The sequence below is a fragment of the Phoenix dactylifera genome, chromosome 8 (genome assembly GCF_051530095.1).
Source record: "Phoenix dactylifera cultivar Ajwa chromosome 8, Ajwa_hap1_PhDact_Kaust_v1.1, whole genome shotgun sequence".
NCBI lineage: Eukaryota > Viridiplantae > Streptophyta > Magnoliopsida > Arecales > Arecaceae > Phoenix > Phoenix dactylifera.
The window spans coordinates 19,617,014-19,628,882 of NC_143197.1; the positions used below are offsets into that span (position 1 = coordinate 19,617,014).

At 41.4% G+C, this 11,869-nt stretch overlaps 1 long non-coding RNA gene across 1 annotated transcript; it reads left to right on the forward strand.

Moving 5' to 3' along the window:
* Positions 1 to 9,914: 9,914 nt before the first annotated feature.
* Positions 9,915 to 10,985, forward strand: LOC149753018 (uncharacterized). The gene is made up of 5 exons (XR_016396081.1): positions 9,915 to 9,959; positions 10,038 to 10,130; positions 10,231 to 10,332; positions 10,419 to 10,748; positions 10,852 to 10,985. It is a non-coding gene; the product is annotated as an uncharacterized LOC149753018 (long non-coding RNA).
* The last annotated feature ends 884 nt before the right edge of the window (positions 10,986 to 11,869 follow it).

Sequence of the window (11,869 nt, forward strand, 5' to 3'; positions counted from 1 at the left end):
TTTTGATGGCTGATCTCCTCTCTTTCTTTCAACTCCTGAATGTGCTTGAAAGGAGGAAGAAGAAGGAGGGATAGAGGAAGAGGAACGAAGCCCCTGCAGCCTTTCTTTTCTTTCCTGCGTTGGAACCAAGGAAGGAGGCCAAGGAGAGGTGCACGCCTCTTCTTCTTTTTTCTTTGCTGATGGCAGCTGAACCAAGGAAGGGAGAGGGGTGGCCACGACTTGGAGGAGGAGGAATTCACTTCTACTTAGGGCGCCGGCCCTTGCTCCCCTTTTAAAGCCATCTAGGGCTCCTACAATCTAGGAGCCGTAGAGTTATTTCCTAAGAGGGGGCGCCGGCCCCCTCTCTTCATCCCTCACCACATGGAAAGGGGAGGGGCATACGCCCCTCCTCATGGTAAACCCTAATCCACATTAAGCAGGGTTTGGAATGCCCTAATGTGGTCAAGCCCTAATCCAATTAGGCTTAGCCCAAGGGTGAACCAATTTGGATCCAATCTAGGTAAGTCCTAATCCAATTAGAACTTAAATCAATTTTGACTCAATTGAACTCTTCAATCCTAATCCAATTAGGAGTCTTATTGATTCATTAGATTAATAATTAATTGTGACTTAAGAAACCCTAATCCAAATTAGGACATATTTAATTTTAGTCCTAATCCAATTAGGACTCTTATTTGAATTCGAAGTCCTAATCCAATTAGGACTTCTAGGAATCCTATTCCAAGTAGGAATCCAATTTTAATTCAAAACTCCTAATCTAAGTAGGATTGTAGGAATCCTATTTCAAGCAGAAATTCCAGTCCTACTCCAATTAGGATTCCCAGTCCTAATCCAATTAGGACTCTAGGAATCCTATTCCAAGTAGGATTCGTGTTTTAAGTCCAATTAATCAATTCCCATTCCTTCTTCAACTTATTATCAATCGAATTGATTACTCGTGATTCATAATCACTTTTCAACCATCGGATCGGTCAATACTTCTAGTGTGTGACCCCATAGGTTTTACTCTGACTGGTAGTGAGATATATTATGATCTCTATCACAATATCATTGAAAACTCCTTTCAATGGATTGGAACGATTCCAACTCTACTCTTTAGGGTTTATCGATCATCGAGATAATCTCTATGAGTCCCACCATCAACCAATGACACCTAGCAGCATGTAGTGGCTACCCAGCAGAATAGAATGATGAACCTCTAAGTGCAGTTAACGTGTGATATAGTCCTACTATCGTGGATCCCTACAGGACGGAGGTCATGGACAACTCGTCAAACCCCATTGTCTGTCATATGTGAAGATTTATTCGACTTAAGTTCGAGAGTGGAGAACTCTTTCTCCACTGTGCAATCTGCCCCGGCCGAGGTCTTACGAACTCAGTCTTATAAATCACATAGGATCTCTCCTTTTCTATCAAGGTCGATAGATTTCTTGTAGGTGCATACCCTACTCCTACAGTGAACCTACTGCAGCCAATCTACACTGCATGGACCCATATGGCTAGAGACCATGTATTTGTGCAGTCAAACTACAATAACCTCACTGTGAGTAGCCGAAGCATCGCAGGTCAAAGGACCAGTCACACTACTGCAACATCAAGCAAGTCACTAACGAGTGGATAGACATCCAAGTGACTTCTTGTATTGGTCACGCTCAGTACCCTTGTTCTTAACAAGCACCTGCACTATTACTTCAGTGTCGCCACACTGTGGACTCGAGTCTCGTCCATCTATAAGAAAAGTAATCTGTGCATTGATCTCATCGGATCGATCACCGTCCTCGTGATGATCCATCGATCAGGAGCGTTCAGAAATTAATCACTAATGATACATGGCTCAAATTCTCAACTCTTGAGAATATGCATCATCATCTTATTAATTCCTTGGACGATTCATAGACACAATAATAATATGAATGGAAAAGATGCCTTTCATTTATTCAATAATAATAAAGTCAAGTACAAATTATGTCCTAGAATTAATAATGTGGCAGCCAAAATTGGCTTCTAGGACATACATCTAACAATCTCCCACTTGCACTAAAGCCAATCAGTCATATATCGTAGTCCCATCTTCTCAAGGTGGACTTCAGTCTTTTGCTGACTTAGCTGTTTAGTGAACGGGTCTGCCACGTTATCCGCGGAGTCTACTCTCTGCACTTCGACATACTTCTTCTCAACATAGTCGCGTATGAGATGAAAGCGCCGCTCTATATGCTTGGACTTCTGGTGAGACCTTGGCTCCTTAGCAAGAGCTATGGCAGCATTATTATTGCAGTAGAGTGTTATGGCATCTGATGACATTACATCCAATTCCGCAATGAATTTCTTGAACCAGAAGCCTTCCTTAGCAGCTTCAGAGGCGGCGATGTATTCAGCTTCCATAGTAGAATCAGCAATGATCGGTTGTTTAGAACTCTTCCAATTCACCGTACCACCATTGCACAAGAATACATATCCAGATGTTGACTTCCTATCATCGACATCAGTTATGAAGTCTGAATCTGTGTATCCTTCTACCTTCAACTCTGATGATCCTCCAAAAACCAAGAATAAATCTTTAGTTCTTCTCAAGTACTTAAGAATATTCTTCACAGCTGTCCAGTGTTCTTCACCTGGATTTGACTGATATCTGCTTGTGATACTCACAGCAAGAGCTATATCAGGTCGTGTATATAGCATGGCATACATGAGGCTCTCTATTGCTGATGCATAGGGAATCTTGCTCATGCGTTGAATCTCTTCAGATGTGTTGGGGCACATCTTCTTGGAGAGATGAATTCCATGCCTAAGGGGTAAGAGACCCCTTTTGGAGTTTTCCATGCTGAACCTTTTCAGCACTTCCTCTATATACATTTTCTGTGATAGGCCAAGCATCCTTTTAGATCTATCTCTATAGACCTTTATTCCCAAAATATAGGATGCTTCCCCAAGGTCTTTCATGGAGAACTCTTTTGACAACCAGACCTTGACCGAGGTTAGCATGGGAATATCATTTCCTATCAGGAGGATGTCGTCCACGTACAGCACGAGAAATACGACAGCGCTCCCACTAACCTTTTTGTAAACACACGATTTCTCCTCATTTTTGATGAAATCAAACGTTTTGATTGTGTCATCGAAACGAGTGTTCCAACTCCGAGATGCTTGCTTTAGTCCATAAATGGACCTTTGCAGCTTGCAGACCTTGTGATCTCTATCACTGGAAGTGAAACCTAAAGGCTGTTCCATATAGATATCCTCTTCAAGATATCCATTTAGGAAAGCAGTTTTCACATCCATCTGCCAGATTTCATAATCATGAAATGCTGCAATGGCAAGCAATGTTCGGATGGATTTCAGCATAGCTACAGGTGAAAAGGTCTCCTGATAGTCAATGCCTTCGCGTTGACTATACCCTTTCGCCACAAGCCTTGCCTTATAGGTCTCTACCTCTCCATCCGAACCTATCTTTCTTTTGTAGATCCATTTGCATCCAATAGGTACAATACCTTCTGGTGGGTCTACTAAGGTCCAGACTTGGTTGGAATGCATGGAGTCTAACTCTGACTTCATGGCTTCCAGCCATTTCTCGAAATCGATATCAGATATCGCCTCGTCGTAGGTTTTGGGATCTTGTGTATGATCCCTATCTCCCACTAGGAACATTTCCTCGGTATCCTCTTCTAGTATACCTAAGTATCTATCGGAAGGATGGGAGACCCTACTAGATCTACGAGGTGGTCGAGGGACATCGTGTACTGGCTCTGTATGAATGGGTTCGATAGGATCCATGACTCGTTGCTTTTCAGAGACTTTCTCTTCAAGCTCAATTTTTCTCCCACTGCCTCTATCAAGGATAAACTGGTTTTCCAAGAAGATGGCATGACGGCTCACAAACACATTGTGATCCTCTGAGACGTAAAAATTGTATCCTAATGACTCTTTAGGATATCCTATAAAACGAGCACTTATGGTCCTAGCCTCTAGTTTGTCCGCCTGTAGTCTCTTGACGTGGGCCGGACATCCCCAAATCTTGAGATGACCAAAACTTGGTTTCTTACCATGCCATATCTCATACGGTGTGGTAGGAACGGATTTAGAGGGAACTCTATTCAGTAGATATACTGCGGTAAGTAAGACATCTCCCCAAAGAAACATAGGTAAATCAGTGAAGCTCATCATGGACCTGACCATATCCAATAGGGTCCGATTCCTCCTCTCTGACACCCCGTTGAGTTGAGGTGTACCCGGAGGTGTCCACTGTGAGACTATGCCATTTTTCTTGAGATAGTTCCAGATTTTCCCACTAAGGTATTCTCCTCCTCGATCTGATCGAAGAGCCTTAAGAGGTTTTCCATTTTGTTTTTCTACTTCATTCTTGAACTCTTTGAACTTTTCAAAAGATTCAGACTTGTGTCTCATAAGATACACATACCCATACCGTGAATAATCATCGGTAAAGGTAATGAAGTACGAATAACGTCCCCTGGCTAGCACATCGAATGGGCCACATACATCTGTATGTACTAGGATAAGTATTTCAGTGGTCCTCTCCCCATGTCCTACAAAGGGCAATCTAGCCATTTTTTTTTGAAGACAGGACTCGCAAACTGGATATGACTCGGAAGTCAACGAGCCGAGAAGCCCATCTTTATCCATTTTGTTCATCCTATCCTCTCCAATATGGCCAAGTCTGAGGTGCCACAAATATTTTTGGTTTATCCCATCCCTGGATCTCTTGGATCCTTTGGCACTCACTTCTTGCTCGGTAACATTCACAAATGCATCCATATGTAAATGACAGAGACTGTCAATCATAAAACCATATGCAACTATTTTATTTCTTAAATAAATACAACAGCAGTCTTTGTCAAATATAAAAACATGACCTTCCTGTGCTAGACATGAAACAGAAATCAAATTTCTGCTAGCAACAGGTACATAATAGCAGTCTCTAAGTAATAAACTAAAACCAGATGGTAGTCGCAGATGGTAGGTGCCCACAGCCACAGTAGCAATTTTTGCCCCGTTGCCAACCCGAAGGATTACTGCACTTCCGCCAGCCTTCTACTTTCCTTTAGACCCTGCATGATAGTGCACAAATGAGCACTAGAACCAGAATCTATAACCCAACTAGAAGTAGAAGAAACCGTTAGATTAGTTTCAATTATGAGCAAGTCTATACCTTCTGAAGGTGTGTCACCTTTCTTGTTCTTCAGGCTCTCGAGGTATGAAGGACAGTTTCTCTTCCAGTGGCCGTCGACATTGCAGTGGAAACATTTTCCTTTGTCGTTAGCCTTTTTCTTTTGAACTTCCTTCTTTGGCTTTTTGTTCTTCTGCTTCTTAGCAGGCTTCTTTTTCTTCCAAGTAGACTTTCTCTTGGAACCAGAAGTCAACTCAGCAGCAAGGACATTGCCCCTTGAACCTTTCAAGGCTCCCTCAGCAGTTACCAACATGTTGATCAGTTCAGTCTTAGTGCATTCAATCTTATTCATGTGGTAGTTTACTATAAACTAACCAAATGAATTAGGAAGTGACTGTAGGATCAAATCCACTTGCAATTCCTTGTGCATGTTCATTCCGAGCTTCTCAAGCTCCTCTAGGTCCTTGATCATAGTCAGACCGTGATCATGGACAGACTGCCCTTCGCGCATCTTTGTCTTGAAGAGCCTCTTGGACACTTCAAATCGAGCTGTGCGACTCTGCTCACCATACAACTCTTGCAGGTGTGCCAGTATGTCCCTAGCAGTCTTCATATTTTCATGCTGGCATTGGAGTTCATTTGACATAGATGCCATCATATAGCATTTAACTCTAATGTCATCATCCATCCACTTTTGATGCATCTGTCGCTGAACATCAGTAGGATGTGTTGGTAGTGTGGGGATATCTGAATCGAGTATGTAGCCTATTTTCTCACAGTCCAAAACAATTTTGAGGTTTCTAAGCCAGTCCTTGTAATTAGTTCCGGTCAGTCGGTTGGTCTCAAGAATACGGGTCAAAGGGTTTGAAGCTGACATTGTATCTGCAGAGAGTAAAGATTCTAGTTAGACTTTTGTACTTGATCATTAATCTGTTCTAAGGTCTTTTAGAACAAATGTACCTCCCACTATTTTCTCGAATCCCTTACACTCCCCTGGTAAGTAAACGGAAATCCTACGCGACTAGGATTTCTAGTGGATACTGCGGTCTCACCAATTTACATGACACCTCACCTAATAGTTATTGGCGACACATAGATAGATGAGTGTACAACTCTTGTACAATGCTTCTCAAGCATGTTGCAGTGCAACTTGGTCTCTAAGCCATGAAAACCTCACCTAACAGTTATTGGTCCCATTTCTTAGTTAAGTCAGACCCACTGTATAACCGTAGGAATAAAGTCGCCATTGGGTCCTCACCTAATAGTTATTGGTGCCCAACCGCACCTTTACCCTACAACATCTCATGTCTATAGAGAGGTCCAGCCCTCCGATGCAACTTGACCACCGTGTCCAGCCGAGACAAATCAACATCAGAAAGGCCTTAGCAGCTCTACTACAGTGGAAGACCTGTTGACTTAATATTGGTTAATCAGGTCTTAGTGTTTGCAACTTGAGCTCTTCATAAGAGGTAATCGAACAATTGGCCAGGTAAGCAGGTGGGAGGCTCTCCTTACTCAGAGAGTAAGGTCCTAATTAAGTAACCATCTTTCATGCTTTCCTAGACACCAATTAGATCAATTAATCTAATATAACTTGCTCATGTCGGTTCACTCTCGACTTGATTGAGGAGGTTTTAATTTAGGTCTCAATTGGGTTTGCTACATCACATGTAAACCTATCTACCCGACTCTCATTCACATCACATGCAAACGGCACGTTGCAGACAGTTATAATCGCAGCAGTAATTAAAGCTAAACTTTAAATAGGTGATGATCATGGATTCTAGTTAGGTCGTATTACAAGCACATGCACGTCAATCAATCAACTAGTCTTCAACTCTTGAATTGGTTCCAAGCCTCCTTGATTCGATCCTTGACCAACTCTTGATCCAATCGCCATCAACCGCTTAGACCCCTGCTCATCTCATGCATCATCTTCGACTTGATCGTTGACGTACATCACATCACAGAAATACAACCAGATATAAAATAAAAATAAAATAAATTACATCTTCCTTTTAGGAGGCACGCAGGCCTCTCAAAATATTAAATAAGATGCATGCAAGCATCTGAAAAATTACATGACATTGCAGATCACATCGCAGGTCTTTACATTTAATACCAAAAGGGTTTGAATCCTATGATCATCACCATATGCAACAATTATAATTTTCAGATCTGAAAACTAACTGATTATCTCATGACATAGGTTGCTGATCATGCTAATCATGATTCTAAACTTTGTAATCCCATTAACAATGCAATTAGAATCATCTTTTTATCACATAAAAATCAGCATGTAAAAATCAGCACCCTAGAAAAAATCTGCATGCAGAAAATTTTCAGCATGCATGATCATTCAATTTTCAGATCTATTAAGCCTATTAATAATTAATCCTTACCTTAATCTACGATGCCTAGGCTCTAATACCACTATTGGGAACCCGCCCATGCCGCAGAAAATTCAAAAAAATTCAGATGGCAGCGGAATCGACATGTGCGGGATCGACGTTCATCTCATGAACGTTGTTTCATGAACCGTTCGTAGATGGGTAATGATTAAAAACTTTTAAAAACATTAGAAGATCAGATCTTCATCTTGTGCGGGTAGATGATCACCACAAACTGATGATCGTGGTTTTTGGATGAAGGTTCGCTTGAAGCTGTTCAAGTGCCCGGCCTCTACGAGTATCCACACGAAGCAGAGATCTGATCAAAGCTCTCTTGTCTTCCCGGGGTGCTAGCTCCCTTGCAAAGACTTCTTTTGATGGCTGATCTCCTCTCTTTCTTTCAACTCTTGAATGTGCTTGAAAGGAGGAAGAAGAAGGAGGGATAGAGGAAGAGGAACGAAGCCCCTGCAGCCTTTCTTTTCTTCCCTGCGTTGGAACCAAGGAAGGAGGCCAAGGAGAGGTGCACGCCTCTTCTTCTTTTTCCTTTGCTGATGGCGGCTGAACCAAGGAAGGGAGAGGGGTGGCCACGGCTTGGAGGAGGAGGAATTCACTTCTACTTAGGGCGCCGGCCCTTGCTCCCCTTTTAAAGCCATCTAGGGCTCCTACAATCTAGGAGCCGTAGAGTTATTTCCTAAGAGGGGGCGCCGGCCCCCTCTCTTCATCCCTCACCACATGGAAAGGGGAGGGGCATACGCCCCTCCTCATGGTAAACCCTAATCCACATTAAGCAGGGTTTGGAATGCCCTAATGTGGTCAAGCCCTAATCCAATTAGGCTTAGCCCAAGGGTGAACCAATTTGGATCCAATCTAGGTAAGTCCTAATCCAGTTAGAACTTAAATCAATTTTGACTCAATTGAACTCTTCAATCCTAATCCAATTAGGAGTCTTATTGATTCATTAGATTAATAATTAATTGTGACTTAAGAAATCCTAATCCAAATTAGGACATATTTAATTTTAGTCCTAATCCAATTAGGACTCTTATTTGAATTCGAAGTCCTAATCCAATTAGGACTTCTAGGAATCCTATTCCAAGTAGGAATCCAATTTTAATTCAAAACTTCTAATCTAATTAGGAATGTAGGAATCCTATTTCAAGTAGAAATCCCAGTCCTACTCCAATTAGGATTTCCAGTCCTAATCCAATTAGGACTCTAGGAATTCTATTCCAAGTAGGATTCGTGTTTTAAGTCCAATTAATCAATTTCCATTCCTTCTTCAACTTATTATCAATCGAATTGATTACTCGTGATTCATAATCACTTTTCAACCATCGGATCGGTCAATACTTCTAGTGTGTGTGACCCCATAGGTTCTACTCTGACTGGTGGTGAGATATATTATGATCTCTATCACAATATCATTGAAAACTCCTTTCAATGGATTGGAACGATTCCAACTCTACTCTTTAGGATTTATCGATCATCGAGATAATCCCTATGAGTCCCACCATCCACCAATGATACCTAGCAGCATGTAGTGGCTACCCAGCAGAATAGAATGATGAACCTCTAGGTGCAGTTAACGTGTGATACAGTCCTACTATCGTGGATCCCTACAGGACGGAGGTCATGGACAACTCGTCAAACCCCATCGTCTGTCATATGTGAAGATTTATTCGACTTAAGTTCGAGAGTGGAGAACTCTTTCTCCACTGTGCAATCTGCCCCGGCCGAGGTCTTACGAACTCAGTCTTATCACATAGGATCTCTCCTTTTCTATCAAGGTCGATAGATTCCTTGTAGATGCATACCCTACTCCTACAGTGAACCTACTGTAGCCAATCTACACTGCATGGACCCATATGGCTAGAGACCATGTATTTGTGCAGTCAAACTACAATAACCTCACTGTGAGTAGCCGAAGCATCGCAGGTCAAAGGACCAGTCACACTACTGCAACATCAAGCAAGTCACTGACGAGTGGATAGACATCCAAATGACTTCTTGTAATTGTCACGCTCACTACCCTTGTTCTTAACAAGCACCTGCACTATTACTTCAGTGTCGCCACACTGTGGACTCGAGTCTCGTCCATCTATAAGGAAAGTAATCTGTGCACTGATCTCATCGGATCGATCACCGTCCTCGTGATGATCCATCGATCAGGAGCGTTCAGAAATTAATCACTAATGATACATGGCTCAAATTCTCAACTCTTGAGAATATGCATCATCATCTTATTAATTTCTTGGACGATTCATAGACACAATAATAATATGAATGAAAAAGATGCCTTTCATTTATTCAATAATAATAAAGTCAAGTACAAATTATGTCCTAGAATTAATAATGTGTCAGCCAAAATTGGCTTCTAGGGCATACATCTAACATACCATCATCAGTGGAGGGAGCTTGTTCACTATTGGTTTTTCGAGAGAGGACAGGTTGTGTATTCTCTCTCAATACCTTATATAATGTTTAATATATTTAATATATTATAATGTTTACTTTTTTCGTGGTAGACATATTCTGACATTGGTCGAGCCGCACGAGCATCTCAGACAATTCCTCACACTTCAGGCTCGAAGAGTTATGCGAGGCTCAGAGCTGAATTCGTAACTTTTTTTGAAACTTTTTGTAACTCTTGTATCATATAGCATGTATCATGATATAGTTCTATAAGATGAAACTCTTCCAATATACTTTTTGTTGTAGATGGAAGACCATGGGAGGAAACCTGGTGAGGTGGAGTTCTATAAGATGACTCACACCCACCGAGATGGCAGCTTTGTCCGAGAGGAGTCGAGAGATATAGTTGTATGTATTTATTAATAATTTCTGCAATAATTTTTTATATATTTTAATTGTTTAAAAATTAATTTGATTGTTTTTGAGAGATATAGGACAGAGCTACATCCCTTATTTCAGAGCGTATCGGAGAGTCATCTTCAATCGGCAACACCAGAGGTGTCGAAGCTCAAGTGTTTACCGAATTGATGGGCTCGGAGCGTTATGGTTGAGTGAGGGGTTATGGCGTTGGAGTTACCCCCACTCAGTTGTCTGCAGTGGGTAGATATACTCAAGATGTTAGACAGAGTAGTAGCACTGCAGAGGTTAATGATCTGAAGGCAGAGATAAAATAGTTGAAGCAGAGCCACCAGACAGAGATGCAATCTTTGAGGGCTCAGATTAATCAGATTACATCTTTGTTGCATCAGTTTGTCCCTCCTCAGGTAAATTACTACATCTACTTGAACATTTTGCATAAGTATCATATTTTTCTTAAAGAGCTTAATAATTTTTGTATTCTTAACTGCTTAAGTTTTTTTATTACAGGTTCCTGATACTTCATCTGCACGTAGAGATGGTGATGCTAGCGACCCCTGAAGCATTTATTTTGGAGTTTATATGTATTTTTTTATGCTTTTTGAAGTACATTGTAAACGTAAATTGATAGTATGAATGTAATTTGACAATATGAATATTTAGATAAATATGTTTGATTTTCTTTATATCTCGCTTAGTGTGTGTGGCTTTGATTTTGTAAACAGGGTTTAAAATTTTTTTAATTTTTTTTAAAAAAATTAATATTCTAACGATGCTTTAAAGAGTCGTTAAAATTTCGACCAGAAATCAATTAGCGACGCTTTAAAGCGTCGGTAAGGTTGAATTAACGACGCTTTAAAGCGTCGTTAAATTGCAATTAGCGACGCTTTAAAGCATCGCTAAGTTTGCAATTGCCGACGCTAAAAAGCGTCGGTAAAGCGTTGCTAATGTTCGACGCTTTTCGACGCGTCGGAAAATATTTTTTCCACTGTAGCATAGGCGACGCTTTGCCGACGCTTAGGAAAGCGTCGGGATGGTTTTTAGTGACGCTTAAAAGCGTCGTTAAAGGCCAAAAAATGCGTCGCTAATGACCATTATTCTTGTAGTGCTCTTACCTGTTCATTATCTGCACTGATGTGTTATCTCATGCCCAGCAGGCTGCATGTCAGGAGCGAGTAATGGACGCCTATGTGCCAGCCGGCAAATACGAGGTTCACTTGCTAGCATGGGAGATGGTCTACCAGCTGATTATGAAGAAAGGCTGGGTGTACAGTCTCTTCTCATGAGGAGAGAGGTGTTGATTGCTTGACATGCGGTGAAACTAGTTCTTGAGCCACAGTGCTTTGGAGTCAGGTGATAACTGCCTGTTATGGACCAATTATGGCGGACAAGGTAGCTCAAGGTGGTCGGAGGTTCTCCTTCATCTAGCGGAATATCTGTAAGTACATGCCCACTGCCTTAGCTAACACTAGATGAATGATTGGTAATGGGTGCAGCGTGAATGTTGTGGAGAAATCTTGGGTGGATA